The sequence below is a fragment of the Oryzias latipes genome, chromosome 6 (genome assembly GCF_053564925.1).
Source record: "Oryzias latipes strain Hd-rR chromosome 6, Olatipes_Hd-rR_3.1".
In the NCBI taxonomy this organism is placed as follows: domain Eukaryota; kingdom Metazoa; phylum Chordata; class Actinopteri; order Beloniformes; family Adrianichthyidae; genus Oryzias; species Oryzias latipes.
Genome location: NC_136242.1, coordinates 31,421,199 through 31,434,734, shown reverse-complemented (window position 1 = coordinate 31,434,734; position 13,536 = coordinate 31,421,199). Strand labels below are relative to the sequence as shown.

Below are 13,536 nucleotides of genomic sequence, written 5' to 3'. Positions count from 1 at the left end.
CTGCTTTGAGGTTCATAACTAACTGTAAATCGATGACACACCACTGTGACTTCCACACAAGAGTAAAATGGCTTTCCCTGGCTCTTCTGAGGCAGTCCCATTGGCAAACTTTTGTTTATCCACCTTTACATGTGCTCCTTACTGTAGAGGAAAAACATTAAATCTCACTCATTGAGATAGGATGAGCTGATGCTGTTGCTCGCACAGAGCTTTCTAACCCTACCTGGAACATCTTCCACAAAGATTGGAAGCTGTTAGATCTGCTGCCTTTAAATGCTTTTAAAATGCGACTGAAGGACTTAGAGACTGCTTCATTAACTTGCAAGTGTTATTTATAAATCATTTTAATGTACTGTAATTATATTGTTATCTTTTTTAGATACTGTTGCTTCTTTGGAAATGAGGTTTTTAATCTCTTTTAATCTTTTTAAATCTCTTAACCAGGGGACCTTCCTGGTTAAATGAAGGTTAAATAAAATAAAATAAATCAAAAACTTTTATTCAGTAAATTTTTCACAATCTAACTAGATGATTGTGAGGAAATACTTCAGAATACATCAATTAAACTCATTCTGGTCGCAAATATTTATACGAAAAGTAAAACATTTTAGACTGTTGAAGAATAATTATGAACTGGAGCCACTGTTAGAGGTGACTGTGAGCTCCCGTTTACACAAGCGTCTTCGACACAAGCACGTTACTGAAGCTACTGAAGCCATTTTACTCTTGTGTTGGAAGTCACAGTGGTGCTTCGAACCTCAAAGCAGAATAAAACATTGCGTCCAACATTTGAAGACATGATAACGGGGCATTCATACACAGAATGTCACCATGCAAATTATAGAGAAATCTCAAATGTGTAATCACATTTGATTAGGAATCGAAACATTTTGCCAATTTGCGACATAGAAAATACGCTTGTTGTCCCACAATCTCCCAGCAATGGGGAGAGGAATGGGGCTTACTCTGTGTTATCAATTCCACCAACGATTCAGAGCCAAATTTCTGCTGAAAAACTGCCGCTCTGCAGAAACCATGTCTTGTAAAATGAAACAGGTTTTTTTTATTTAGGGTAAAAACGGCATAACTATGACTAAAAGACAACTCGAGCACTTTGAAAAATGGATCAAAAGATGATCAGAATGTCAAAGTTTCAGTTTCTTGCTTTTGTGTTTTGAGTTCACTTCCTGTTTTATTTTGAAAGGTTCCTGTTTTGTGTCTTGGTTTCGAGTTTTACTTTTGGTTCCCCTCTGTCCTCGTTGTTTCTACCTGTGTCTCATTTGTCCGTGTGCATTTAAGTCTTATCTTTCCCTTCCTCCTGTGCTTGTCGATAGGTTGTAACTTTGACATCCTTCCTTTTCGAGTGTCTCACGTTTCGAGTTTCTAGCCTGCTCAGCAGTGGTTTTGGTTTATAGTTTTTGTCTATGTTATTAAAGCTCCATTTGCCTGGAACCTCCTGCCTCCTCCTCCTCTCTGTTCCTGGGTGCTTCCCTCAAACCTGTTCACAACACAGAAGTCCAAAAGCTTGTTGCGCTTGATTTCCAAATCTGACTTGATGAAGATTTTATCCTGAAAAGGGCAAAACTATGTGTACTCTCCATTCAGCGCTGTTGCCTTCAATACAATATTGTCAGTTTGTGACAAAATGTGTTAATCGTTGTCACAAATGGCTAATAAACTGTAGCATTTTATCAATAAGACCTGTTGTGCTGTCATTAAGAAAAGACGGTTTGCTATGAAGCACACTAACATTTCATTTACCTGCTTCCACGCCATGTGATCTGTACCTGTCACTCATTATTGCCATCTCAGGAAATTACAAGACAGTGTTGGATTTTAAAATATATTTTCATTACTTCTTTATCATATCTTGGTGTTCTTGTTTTTTGCCAAATGCATTCACATTTTTCAAATACTCTCCGTTTTTTTATGTTTTTTCCCCTTTATGTAAAAGTATACGTTGCAAACTTAAAATAATAATTTTTACATTTTGTAAAAGAAAAAGAAAAGTTTTATTTTTTCTGTTTTCATCCAAGAGCCAAAATTCTTTCATAAATCAATAAAACAAAAGAAAGTGAATTTAACTTTTTTTGGAGTTTTGGAGGCTTTATGGAAAAATTAACAGTGTGCAATTCTTAATTCACATATAAATTAAAAATGTCTATGTGTTTGCAATTGTTAGAATGAAGCATCAAATAGGCCACTAGTCTGTTGGGAGTAAAAATGATTTCAGTTCTGAGATTTGATTAGGATCCCTGGTCAAATAGTCGTGGCACTTTGGTCCAGGAGGTTGACTGTAACAAATCTGTCTTTTTAATAATCAATGAACAAATAGTTGAATGGGTTTTGTGTGTTGTCCTTCTTTCTTGTGTGTCCATTGGCAGGCGTGTTTGTGTCAAACACTTGCACTCGCAGTTCCTGTTTGGGGAGATCCTCTGCTCCTGGCAAACAGTGTTTGGTCTTATCTCTTGTGTTTTATGTTTCTAGCAAGCCGGGGGCACAAGCAGCCCTTTGTGGCCAAGGGGTTACTGGTCTCACTCCAGACAGAACCACGCAGCTGTTCACCACTGTTGGTCATGTCCATGTGTGTGCATGCTTGTGTGAGGAGCTGCTTTTGTGTACGTGTGTCTGCATGTATTCACTATGTGTGTGTGAAAGCACTGATGTCCATGCAGATTGTGTTTTAAAGTCCACGATCTGCTTTGGATCTCGTTAGCCTAACAGTTCTGACCCGATGCACAAATTAGTATTTTATTTTACACATTTCCTAACCCTCGTTCTCGAAACCTTCATCTACATATGTTTTAGTAATTTTTCTCCTCTACCAAACCTGCCTCAGATCCTGAATCAGTTTGAAGTCTCTGCTGAGCTGAAACACTTCAAAGATTATTTAAAAAAAAAGCTTTATTCACGAAGCATTTTTATAAGTTATGCCTTATAAATCACAACTAACCATATGGGTGTATACAGGGCAAAAAATAGGCAAACCTGCAGGTGGTCCACACAAAATGTCAAGGTCGTAGTCCACTCTGTTGGCCCAGAGAAAGAAAATGTTTTTGATGCTGCAGGCATGAGGTCATGGTGGACACTTTTACAACATGCAAAGGTAAATAAGGGTGAAGTAGGTGAGATGCAGGTGTGATGTGCAGATTCTTCCTTTTTTCAATCCCCCCAAAACCCGTGGATTGTGCAAGGAGCCCATTATTGCTGTTTGTGTGAAAGGTGCGCGCCCTTTACGTTCAGCATAACTGTTAGAAAAGAGGAAATTAGAGAAGCAGAGAGAAGTTTTTATAAATATGTAGAAATCACATGCACACCTCGTGCCTTCAGTCAGGAACCAGGACTAATTATAATAACTGTGTAAAGGACACCATACAACAACATCACTCATACGTCATAAGTGCGTGTGACTCACAATATTCTTTCAAACAGTACACTCACCACACACACGACAATGGTACGTTCCATTTTCATGACGTCCCATGAGGTGAGTGGGTGCTCTCTTTAAGAGGCGGCTGCTCCTCTCTACGACCCTTCATGGACCACGACGACCCAAAAACTTGCAGCCCCTGTACAGGTCAACCCTCCGTACATGTCTGCGGGACTAAGGCTGTAAAACAGCAACAAAAAGTGATTTTCAGAACAGAAACATCTTTCAAGCTAAAAACCAAAAGCAAAGAAAAGATTTTAACATTTAAATAAGAGAAAACTATAGAAAACACCCAACATAGGAAAATATAAAATGGCTAGAAATAGAAATAAAGATAAAAATATGGCTTGATACAGAAATTATATTAAGCCTGTAACAAAGCAGATGCTGCTGGCAACAGCTGAATAGCACAGATTCTGTATCATAGACTCTATAGCTGCGGTTGCATGCGCAAAAGATCTTGATCGGATCAATGGTCGGATTAAAATTGAACCGTGTACAGTGGATCAGAAAAACCTTTCCCATTTTGAATGAACGTTCACATGGTCACACTTTTGGTCGGAATAAATCATTTGGGCATGCGCAGTAGTGTTGAAAATACCGGAAGAGGAAATGAGTCCCACAGTAAACAAACTGAGTTGCCATATACATTTATGCAGCAGCTCGGTAATATACGAGATGTAGTCGTCCAATGCGGAGAACAAATTACACACATCTAGGTGTGTGACAGATAATGGGACTTTAATATGATGTCATACCTGATTGAAACAAGGAGCTAGACCTGGCAAAGACGGTGGTTTTGTAAGAGAAACATTTGGCCGTAAACTGCTAAAAGTAGATCATTTTAGCTCTTTTGTGTTTCTATTTCACTGTGAGCATTCTCTAATTGTTCTGGCCTGGTTCACCAATGACACACCAATGTGGTTCCTTTCAGGATCAGAATGAGAACCTGTGTTTATTCTTGAACTGTTACTGTTTTGGTGAAACTGGTGAGTGGAGGAAGGAACACCTGTAATAAAGATATAACCTTTACTAAAGACAGAAACTGATGGATTGGATTTTTGACCTCTGATCCAGTGTTGTCTTGTTTTGGTTTACCTGAATCCTTAGCCCCACCATAGTTCTGCATGCTCTGGAAAGTGTGTTTTAGCCCGTCAAAAACTCCTAAAGAGATGGGCTGCTGAAGCCAGCACAAAGCCACGTGCTGTGCTGGCAGCTGAATGCAGAGAGGAAAAGAATGTGGCCCCCACACTCAGCCTCTAGTAATCCAGCGTGTGAGACACAGAGACAAAGAGCGAAGAATATCAGGCATGCTCTGCAGCTTTCATGACATTCTGAGCCCAAAAGCTTCTGCTCAGACCCATCGACAATGTTCTTTATGCCCCTCTTTTGCAATCTCATGTTTCCATTAAATTGTAATTATACAAAGAAACACAAACCAACTCATGTAATACGTAAGTCATTCAAAAACATGGTCATGGATGTGAACAACACTTTGATTTACAGTAGATACAGTCAAATTTCTGCCACAGCACTAGCGCTCATCATCATCTATCAAATCGGCGTCTTTGAGCGGCGAGCTCCTTATACGTTGGAGGGGCTACGGATAGAGCCATTTTGGTAAATGGTGGTTGGTGATTTTACAGTAGCTGTGGATCCAACAATTCCATGTGAGACGCTCAACTTCTGATTAGCTGTGTGATGCTGTGGGACCTCTGTTGGCGCCCGCTGTGCAGCGCCCAAAGCGGCCAGTTTCTATCTAGAAGCGCTCTGCTGTCCGGTTGTTGGACAAGTCTCTCATTTCATTGGAAAAACTGTTTTCATCGCAGTTTTGTGAAATATGTCAATTTAGATAAACCTCAAAAACCAACTGGGGCAGCAGTGGCTCAGGCGGTTGAGCAGGTCATCCAATGGTCAAAGGGCTGGCGGTTCGATCCCCGTTCACCCCAGTTAACTGTCGTCGTGTCATTGGGCAAGACACTTCACCCTTCTTGCCTCCAGTGCAGCTCCGCTGGTGTGTGAATGTGTATGAATGATCCCGGTGATGGTCAGAGGGGCTGTAGAAACAAACTGGCAGCCACACCTCTGTCAGTCTGCCCCAGGGCAGCTGTGGCTACAACAGTAGCTACCATCACCAAGTATGAATGATAATGGACACACTGAGCGTCTGGAAAAGTGCAGATAAATCCAATCCACTATTAGTAACTCCTCCAAGTGCAAACACTTTTTTTTTTATAAATGCAACTTTAAATGCAAGTTTTTCATTTTTTTTTTAATTGTGGTGTTTCCATTAACCCTTGTGCTATCCTAGGCACTTTAACATTGGGAGTTGGGTCATCGAGACCCACTAGACAATGCTCTAAACCTTTTTTCTTCAATGATATGTGATCTTCACTGGTGTCCATGAAATCCTCTCCACCTTTATCCACCTTTGTCGTGGTAGGGAGAACACGTCAATGTAAGGGTGGGGTCATCTAAGATAGCACAAGAGTTAAGCAAATTTGTTATTGCAAATCCAATCTGTGCAATTTTATGGTCAGTGGAAACGCAGCTATTGGGCTTTATCAATGAATCGTCTGCAAGAGTAGCTCTAATTTAAGGTAGAAAATTCGGCGTTTGCTACTTTGAATTCTTCCAGAAACTTTTCTGGAAGAATGTGTGTTCTTCCAGAGGACATTTAGGTAAACAGTGCAATGCTCAGAAAAGTTAAAGGAAGACATAAAAATGTATTTCAGATTTCATGAGCATCAATGTTTACAATCAGTACAGATATTTATCTGAAGAAGCACTACCTCTTGATGAACCAAAGTATTTCTGGAACAGTTTCCTTTGGCCACATGAGACTACACTAAAAATGTATGGCGACATACTCTTCAGTTTACTGAAATATAGTCATCTCTGTACAGTGAAGGTGTTTTCTGTCAAATGTGCAGGTTAGGTTGGAGAATCTCAGCATCTCATCATTTTTTCTTTCTTCTTAGCCTATTTAAAATAAAACTGGAAGATCTCCATCATTTTGGATATGGTATATATATCATTATCATAGGTACGTGTGCTTTTTTTACTTTTTGCAAATGAAAATCAGCCCTATTCAGGCTTTTTTACCTTTGTATAATTGTGTGTTTTTTTTAAATTACACTGTCCCATTTTAAACAAACATTATTATTAGTAGTAGTAGTAGTAGTATGTGTTAATAAATTTCTTTACGTCTTACAAAAATCTGAGACTATAACGCTTTTGATCAACATTTTAATATCCTGAGGAAAATGAGTTTCTGCAAGTCTTTGGTGTGCTTTTTACTTTTTAAAGACATTTTAAGACATTTCTTTTTTTTTTTAAGTCTATGATTGCTGATGGTTTTATTTTGTGCACGTTAAGTGTTACTTTTATAGTTTTTATAGTTTTAAGATAGCTTTGTATTATAATGTGAAAAAAATTAATGAGTTTTTATTTCTTTTATGTTTTATTATTATTATTATTTTCACATCTCGTTGTAGCACTTTGAGGTTTTATTTAATGAAAGGCGCATTATAAATATAATCTATTATTATTATTATCATTATTATTATTAAGTGCTGGGGTGTGGAGGTCGGTGTGAGCGACTCTATCTGATCTTTTTTGATTGATTATATAATACCATAAATTCCGAAACATAGAAATAGGAGAAACTAATTCCTTCTAATGATCATAGTTGGTGTGTTCTGTATTGGCTTGGCTGCTCTATATATTTTTCTGTAATTAATACTTAATAAAGAAAAATTGATTTCTTTTGAGCTAAACACTTTGTTACAATTTTTTTCCTCAGTTAAATCAAACACAGATTTGTTTTTTGTTTTATTGAGAAAAGACAGTTTAGTTTGTATCTTATTTTTTGTTTAGACGCTTTCTGCCTCTTCCTCTGGATGTGGGCAGGTCAGTAATGAGTATGAAAAAAGAACTCATACAGTACAATACAGTTTGTGTGACAAATATGTAAACAAAAGTGTGAGTGGGGTTTACGACGGTTAAAAACGGATTCATGTTTGATTTTAAAATCATGGAAACATTGACAAGTGGGACCCCTTTCAAACGACTGTAAAGCTAAGTTCAACGGGATCATTGCCTCGTGTTTTATGCGTTATTATATCTCATTTTTAGTAAGCAAAAGTAAAGGATTGTGTCACCAGCTTATCTCAGTTTCTGAAACCACACCTCTGTAATAACGATGACTTCAACGTACATTTCTTCATTCCTTTCACAGAGAAGCTCCATGATGTTATTTTGCATAACAGTTATATTAGTTTGCAAGATTTTCTTGGTTCCTTCTTAAACGAACGTTGACCTTTAAATGACCCACAACAGTACTCTGTTCCTTCTGTTTTTGACCTTGTCCTTCTTTGTGTTGTCAAAATATTGTTTTATAATGTAGTGTGGGATTCTGGGAGTCCTGCTAAGCCCTGTGAACCTCAAACTCTGCACAAAAAATCTCTAAAAGCTGCACAAAAAGCTGCTTAATTGATTGACGAAGACACGTTATATTTCTTTAATCGTAACATTACAGGGTAATCAATAATTTCAAACGCTGAGATGAATTTTATTTACAGAGATTACATGAAAAGCCTTCAACATGTTTTTTTCTGTAACCAAAACGACACAAATAATAATGTTCCACATAAAAATCTCTTTAGGGACTTTAATGAAAGAATTCCAAAAGGGTTAAAAAAAGGAGATTTACAGCAAATCTGTCCATTTTAAAGCAAACATTGTAAATTAAAGATGTATATTTGTGTGTGGGTGGATGGGCACATCAATGAACATCGATATGAGGAATGAGAAGCAAAAAAAAAAAAAACAATCGAATGAATCAATAGAATAAAAAGATTAGACTCTTTTGCCTCTCAAGTGGCTCCTAAGAAGATTTTTAATTCCTTTTTATTACTTCAGAAAATATGTAAAATGAATTACACAAATTAAACATATGGATATTTAAAATTGATTTCAAATTATTAATACATGCTCTTCATAATTTTATCACTGAGACAGAAGTGATCTTCCCTGGAAATCAAATCTCTTCTAATGAAACTTTTTGCTCGGTTTATCTTATTTATCCCCTTGCAGCTTTTTTTTAAAGACCCGCTATGATTAAAAGTGTTTTGGGTGTTTTTAACAAGTTGTTGTGGCATTTTACTGACGGAGAATGGCATTTATAAAGAAAATTATTTAGAAATTCTGAGTATTTCTTTTTTCCAAACCATGAATCAGGAGTGACGTAGAAACTACAATCGGCAGACCACAAACTCTCAAACTCCGCTCTGATGCATCCACTCGCAGATGAATAGATCCACGTACGTCTCTGTTTTCCTCGACTGAGCTGTAATGTTAGTTTGGGGGTGTGAGCTAGCGGGGTAGAGTGTCTACAGAGAGTTCTCAGCAACAGAAAGGAGAAGGGGGCGGAGTTTCTTTGTGCCAAATGTCCCGCCCACAACTCAGAGTTGAATTTCCAAAAACTATGTCATAGAAGACAACACCAGTTGTTTTTTTGTTTTTTTTATTTTGGCAAAGAAACAGCATAATCATACTTAAAAACCACTGGGAACGCTTTGAAAATATAAAACGATGATAATTAAAAATGATGTCATTGTTGAAACAGTGAATGAAGTTTACAGGGACACTGACCTTAAAATTGCCAAACATTCAGTTTACACAGATATAATGCCCCCCCCCCCTCCCACACACACACACACACCTACACTCTGTCTCACACACTCATTGGAAAAGGTCCCAGCTTGTATATTAGGACAGGAATCCGTGTCTTTGTTCTCTTAAGTGAATACAACTCTTACTTTCTACCTCTTCTACTTTTCTTTTCTCCTTCTGCGGTCTTTATACCATCTTGATCCCACCTTGATTGTTAAATGATCTGAAACATCTCTGTCAACATGGTCCTGTGTGTCTTCATGCATCAATAAGTCATGCTGACCTCTATGAAGGAACATCTGTGTTGTCATGGGGGATGAATTCTTCACAGGTCCCCAAACAAACCGATTCACAAAGAGGAGCGAGAACGACACTGGAGTCTGCCAATCAAAGGGCTTTTCCTTTCTCCAGAAAAACCAGGGGTTGAAAAGATAGGTGAGCCTCCTTGAACAAATGCTAAGGAGACCAAAGGGCTGACTGAATGTTACTCTCAATCTTTTCCTGGGTGGCGACAGGATCTGCTGTTTGCTCAGGCTTAGAACTGACTCGCAAATCAAAGCGCGTCAGAATGCAGAGATTAGGGAGCCAGAGCAGGTCTGGGATACTACCTGCACCCGTTGTCTCTTTGTTGTCACCCACCTGGATGAACTGTTAACATTGTGTAACGAATACGCACACACCAAAAGCCCCACAGACAATAGAGCAACTTTCTAATACCTTGATAAAATGCTGCTGTTTTTATCTCCTTCAGCGAAGAGGCCCATGTAAAGGTTGTTTGAAGAACTAATGAGTGTTCAGAGAGGGATTCCCCTTCAACTCAGGCATTCGCATGCTCTCAGTGTGGCCTGTCCCTGCGGCGCTTGTCATTTTTAGGACACGATGCAGACCTTAAGCCTCATAGTACACTGAGCGAGCACTCAGACGTGAACCTGGAGGGAAAAGAAGAAGAAAAAACAATGTACAAACAAGATTACCTAGTTTTAAAATGAAAGAGGAACCTCTAAGAAGTAGCTGCCAGTTTTCAACTGTAATAAATATTATCACATGTCATCCGACAGGTTTAGATGGACGCAAAGCAAATATTCAAGGCAGTTGTTCCACTGAATCAAGTTTCCTGGTCTTGCGTTTGTTTATTGAAAAGTTTGTGAGGGATGTGCTGAGCCTGGAGCTCAAGTTTCAAAGACAAGCCTGGATAATGGAAGATATTTAAAAAGCCATCTCAGACAATACAGGATCTTAAGCACTGCATGTCTTACTCATCTTTCATCTGATCCCATTTCCTGACTTCTAAAGAATGATGGGTCTCAGTCAGACCTCTGCTTTTCACCTGCTTTATGTTCCCAGTGTATTGATTTTTTTTTTGACAACTTCACACTGCTCTCTTTTTTTCCCCCGCAATGTTGCTCCTTCACTCCTAACACGTCCGTCCTCATTCTGGCAGTGAAGCTGGCTCTGTAACACGCTGAGGTGAAAGGGCCGAAAGGCTTCCCTGCATCGCTTTTTGAGCCTGCATTCACGCAAAAAGCCCTAAAACAAAAAGCTTCACTTGAAAAATAGAGGTACAACGTGAGGTCAGTTTTCTCCTTATCTATAGTCTTAGTCTCATCTGCCCTTACAGGCAGATATGGGCTTTTCGGAGGCGAAAAATGGGCAAACCTGTGTGGGATACGCACTAAAACATCAAGGTAGTAGACTGCTCTGTGAGCCTTTAGGGGGAAAATGTTTGTGCATGTGTTTTGCTACATGCTGCAGGAGACAGGTGGTAGTAAACACCTATGCAAGATGGTGTGGCCTTCAGATTTTTCTTTTCTTTTTTTCTACTAAGTCTCCAACATTAATCCAAGAGGGGAAAAGTAAAAACAAGACTAACGCTAGAAGAATTTTATTTAAAATTGTCTTGGTGAAAATAAGAAAAATATAATAAAGTTCGGGAGAACCAGTCCCACAACAGCTCCCCTGTGTCTGCCAACCAGTCACCATCCCGGTGTTAAGGTAGCTGATTGCACAAGCTGATCGTGTCCCATAACACGTGACATGTCCAAAGATGAGTCCCTGATTGGTAGATGCAATGACCTATGACCTTGCCAAAGGTCGAAGATTTGAACTCACGCCGCCCCCAACGCTCAAATTGCGCCGCAGGATCTCAGATTACAGTAGTCGTCAACCCTTGAACGAATGCATGTTACCAAGGCTAATCTAATGAAAAGGCTGTGATTGCAAAAGTATTAGGAGAATGGCCTGACATCAAAAGACATTTGACAAACTTTAAATGTAATAAAACAATTGTCTCCTGTTTCTTATTGGTAATATTTGCTGAAAATTACTCTTTTTGTTCAAATATACTCTGTTCTGTACTGTTTGACTGCAGGTTTGAAGTATTTCCAGCATCCTCCCTAACCAATACTTTGTTTACTGTGTTTTAGGATTGGGATCACGCCAGGGAAGAATGCTCCGGAGGTTGTTTCAAGTGTTATCAGGTAAAAAAAACTCTGTTTTTTGACTGGGAGATGCTGGTTGTTTTATATCAACAGACTTATAGCTCTGAACCTGCTTTCTATCTTTTCACTCACATGATTTCTGATCAACGTGTCACCTGAATTACGGCCAAGCAAAGGTTGTCTCTGTGACTCCTGAGGTTGTGAGCATCATCTGAGTGATACCTGTGTGGTTAGCTGCGTGTGGGACTAATAAAGGTGATAGATGGGACAGAAAAGACCATGAAGCTAGTCTTCCTTAGATTTTTGTTTTGTTCTGTCTAGCCAAATCCCTTTTTTTCTGTAGAATAACACTGCAGGTAGATTTCTGGTCTTGTCGTAGTTTCTGCTTAAAAAAAAAGAAAAACATACATGAGGGTGGAGTGGAAATTTTTGCTCTTTACTGTTTGCACGAGGTAATTTTAGAAATGAAACTTAGTAAGACCGATCACACTACCTACAGTTTAGCTGATACTAACTAATTAACTGAAATGTCTGTGTTTTGTGATTTCACTGGATAAAATTGAACTCCTTTGACATTTAGCAGGTGAATACTCCCCGAAATTGAAGGAGCTTTCAGTGAAGCAGACAGTCTATTATTGACCTTGATTCTCCAATTTTCAGTATCACAATGAGGTGATACAGCTCATGCCTTTGACTATAAAACCCCAAGCTTGGATTCCTGTAAATGTTATCTGAGGTGTTTTTTCAGCTTCCATCATCTTGTGCACGATGACTTGCATTTCTGCTAAAAGCATCATCATTCACTGTCATGTTTGTATCTGTTATTGATTTTATGGGTGGAGAATATTGTCAACTGAGTGTCATTGCTTCAGTTTACTTGGGCTTGGAGAGGTATCTTGGATTGATTTGAGTTTCCAGTGAGGTCCTTGTAGGTTTTGCTGCAGTAAATGTTTGTCTAAAGAGTCTCCCCACCTGCACAACAAACGAAGAGCCCCATTGATGTCAGACATGTGAGGAGGAGACTTCTGCAAGCACACATGCAACATGCACCGATTCTGCCCCGGCTTCCTCTCCTCCTCATCCTGTTGTGTCGACTGTGCACTTTTTTCTCCAGGTTACCATGGCTGCTGCCATGACCAGCCCTGACAGCTGCTCTGCCATTGTAACCTATCTTTCCTGTATCTGCCAGTATGTAGGTTTTCAAAAGAAGGGATGAATGAATTTCATGCACAGATTTACTTTTTTTTGCGGCCACTTTAGAACCAGCAGCATTCGCCGCATCACCTTTACCATTAATGCAAAATCCTTGTAACTGTTTAACAATGTTCTTAAGGAGTTTTTGTGATGTCAGGAATGCTTGGCTTGCTCGCTCTTTAAGACCCCCATAAATGTTTTCTGAGGTTGAGGTCAACCGTCACTCGAGAGAAAGGAGCATTATACTCTGCCTGCTTGGTCTTCTTTGGTCTTTAAGTAGTTCATGCAAATCTTTGCGATCTGTTTGGGATTCTGCAGGGGCAAAAACGTATCTACACAAAAGCACAACCCAGATGGTGCTGGAGGCATTACACCCCTGGTTTGGAAGGTTCTCTGCATTTATTTAACTCCAGATATGAGAAACCCCATTGGCTTCCCTCATTTTCAAGTCTTTTTAAGTTGTCACTATGTGTGACATCAATGGCTTTTCAGTGTCTCTTTCTGTCAGCTAATAAACCATCTTTTTGTGACATGAATCCCATTGCATTCCATTTTTAGTGCAGCTTACATTACATCCATCTTTAACTTTCCATAGAACTTGTTTTCACATCAAACTGCAACTTGGTAATCATTTTTTAAAGGAATCATAACAAACTGATTAATGTATTATTTGTTTTGCATTTTGCTGCAACAGTATTTTTATGCCTCTGAGCAGGAAACAAACCTTGCACACATCAGTGCACATGTGCAGTTTACTTCGTTTGCAAGATTTATATTAACGAAATTCCTATTTTAAAT

At 38.9% G+C, this 13,536-nt stretch overlaps 1 long non-coding RNA gene across 1 annotated transcript in view; it reads left to right on the top strand.

Annotated features, from left to right (window-relative positions):
- Positions 1-13,190, top strand: part of LOC144992494 (uncharacterized) — a 40,120-nt gene extending 26,930 nt beyond the window's left edge. Inside the window, exons 2-3 of the long non-coding RNA XR_013656481.1 lie at positions 11,530-11,583; positions 13,057-13,190. This is a non-coding gene — a long non-coding RNA (uncharacterized LOC144992494). The remainder of the gene's footprint in view (positions 1-11,529; positions 11,584-13,056) is intronic.
- The last annotated feature ends 346 nt before the right edge of the window (positions 13,191-13,536 follow it).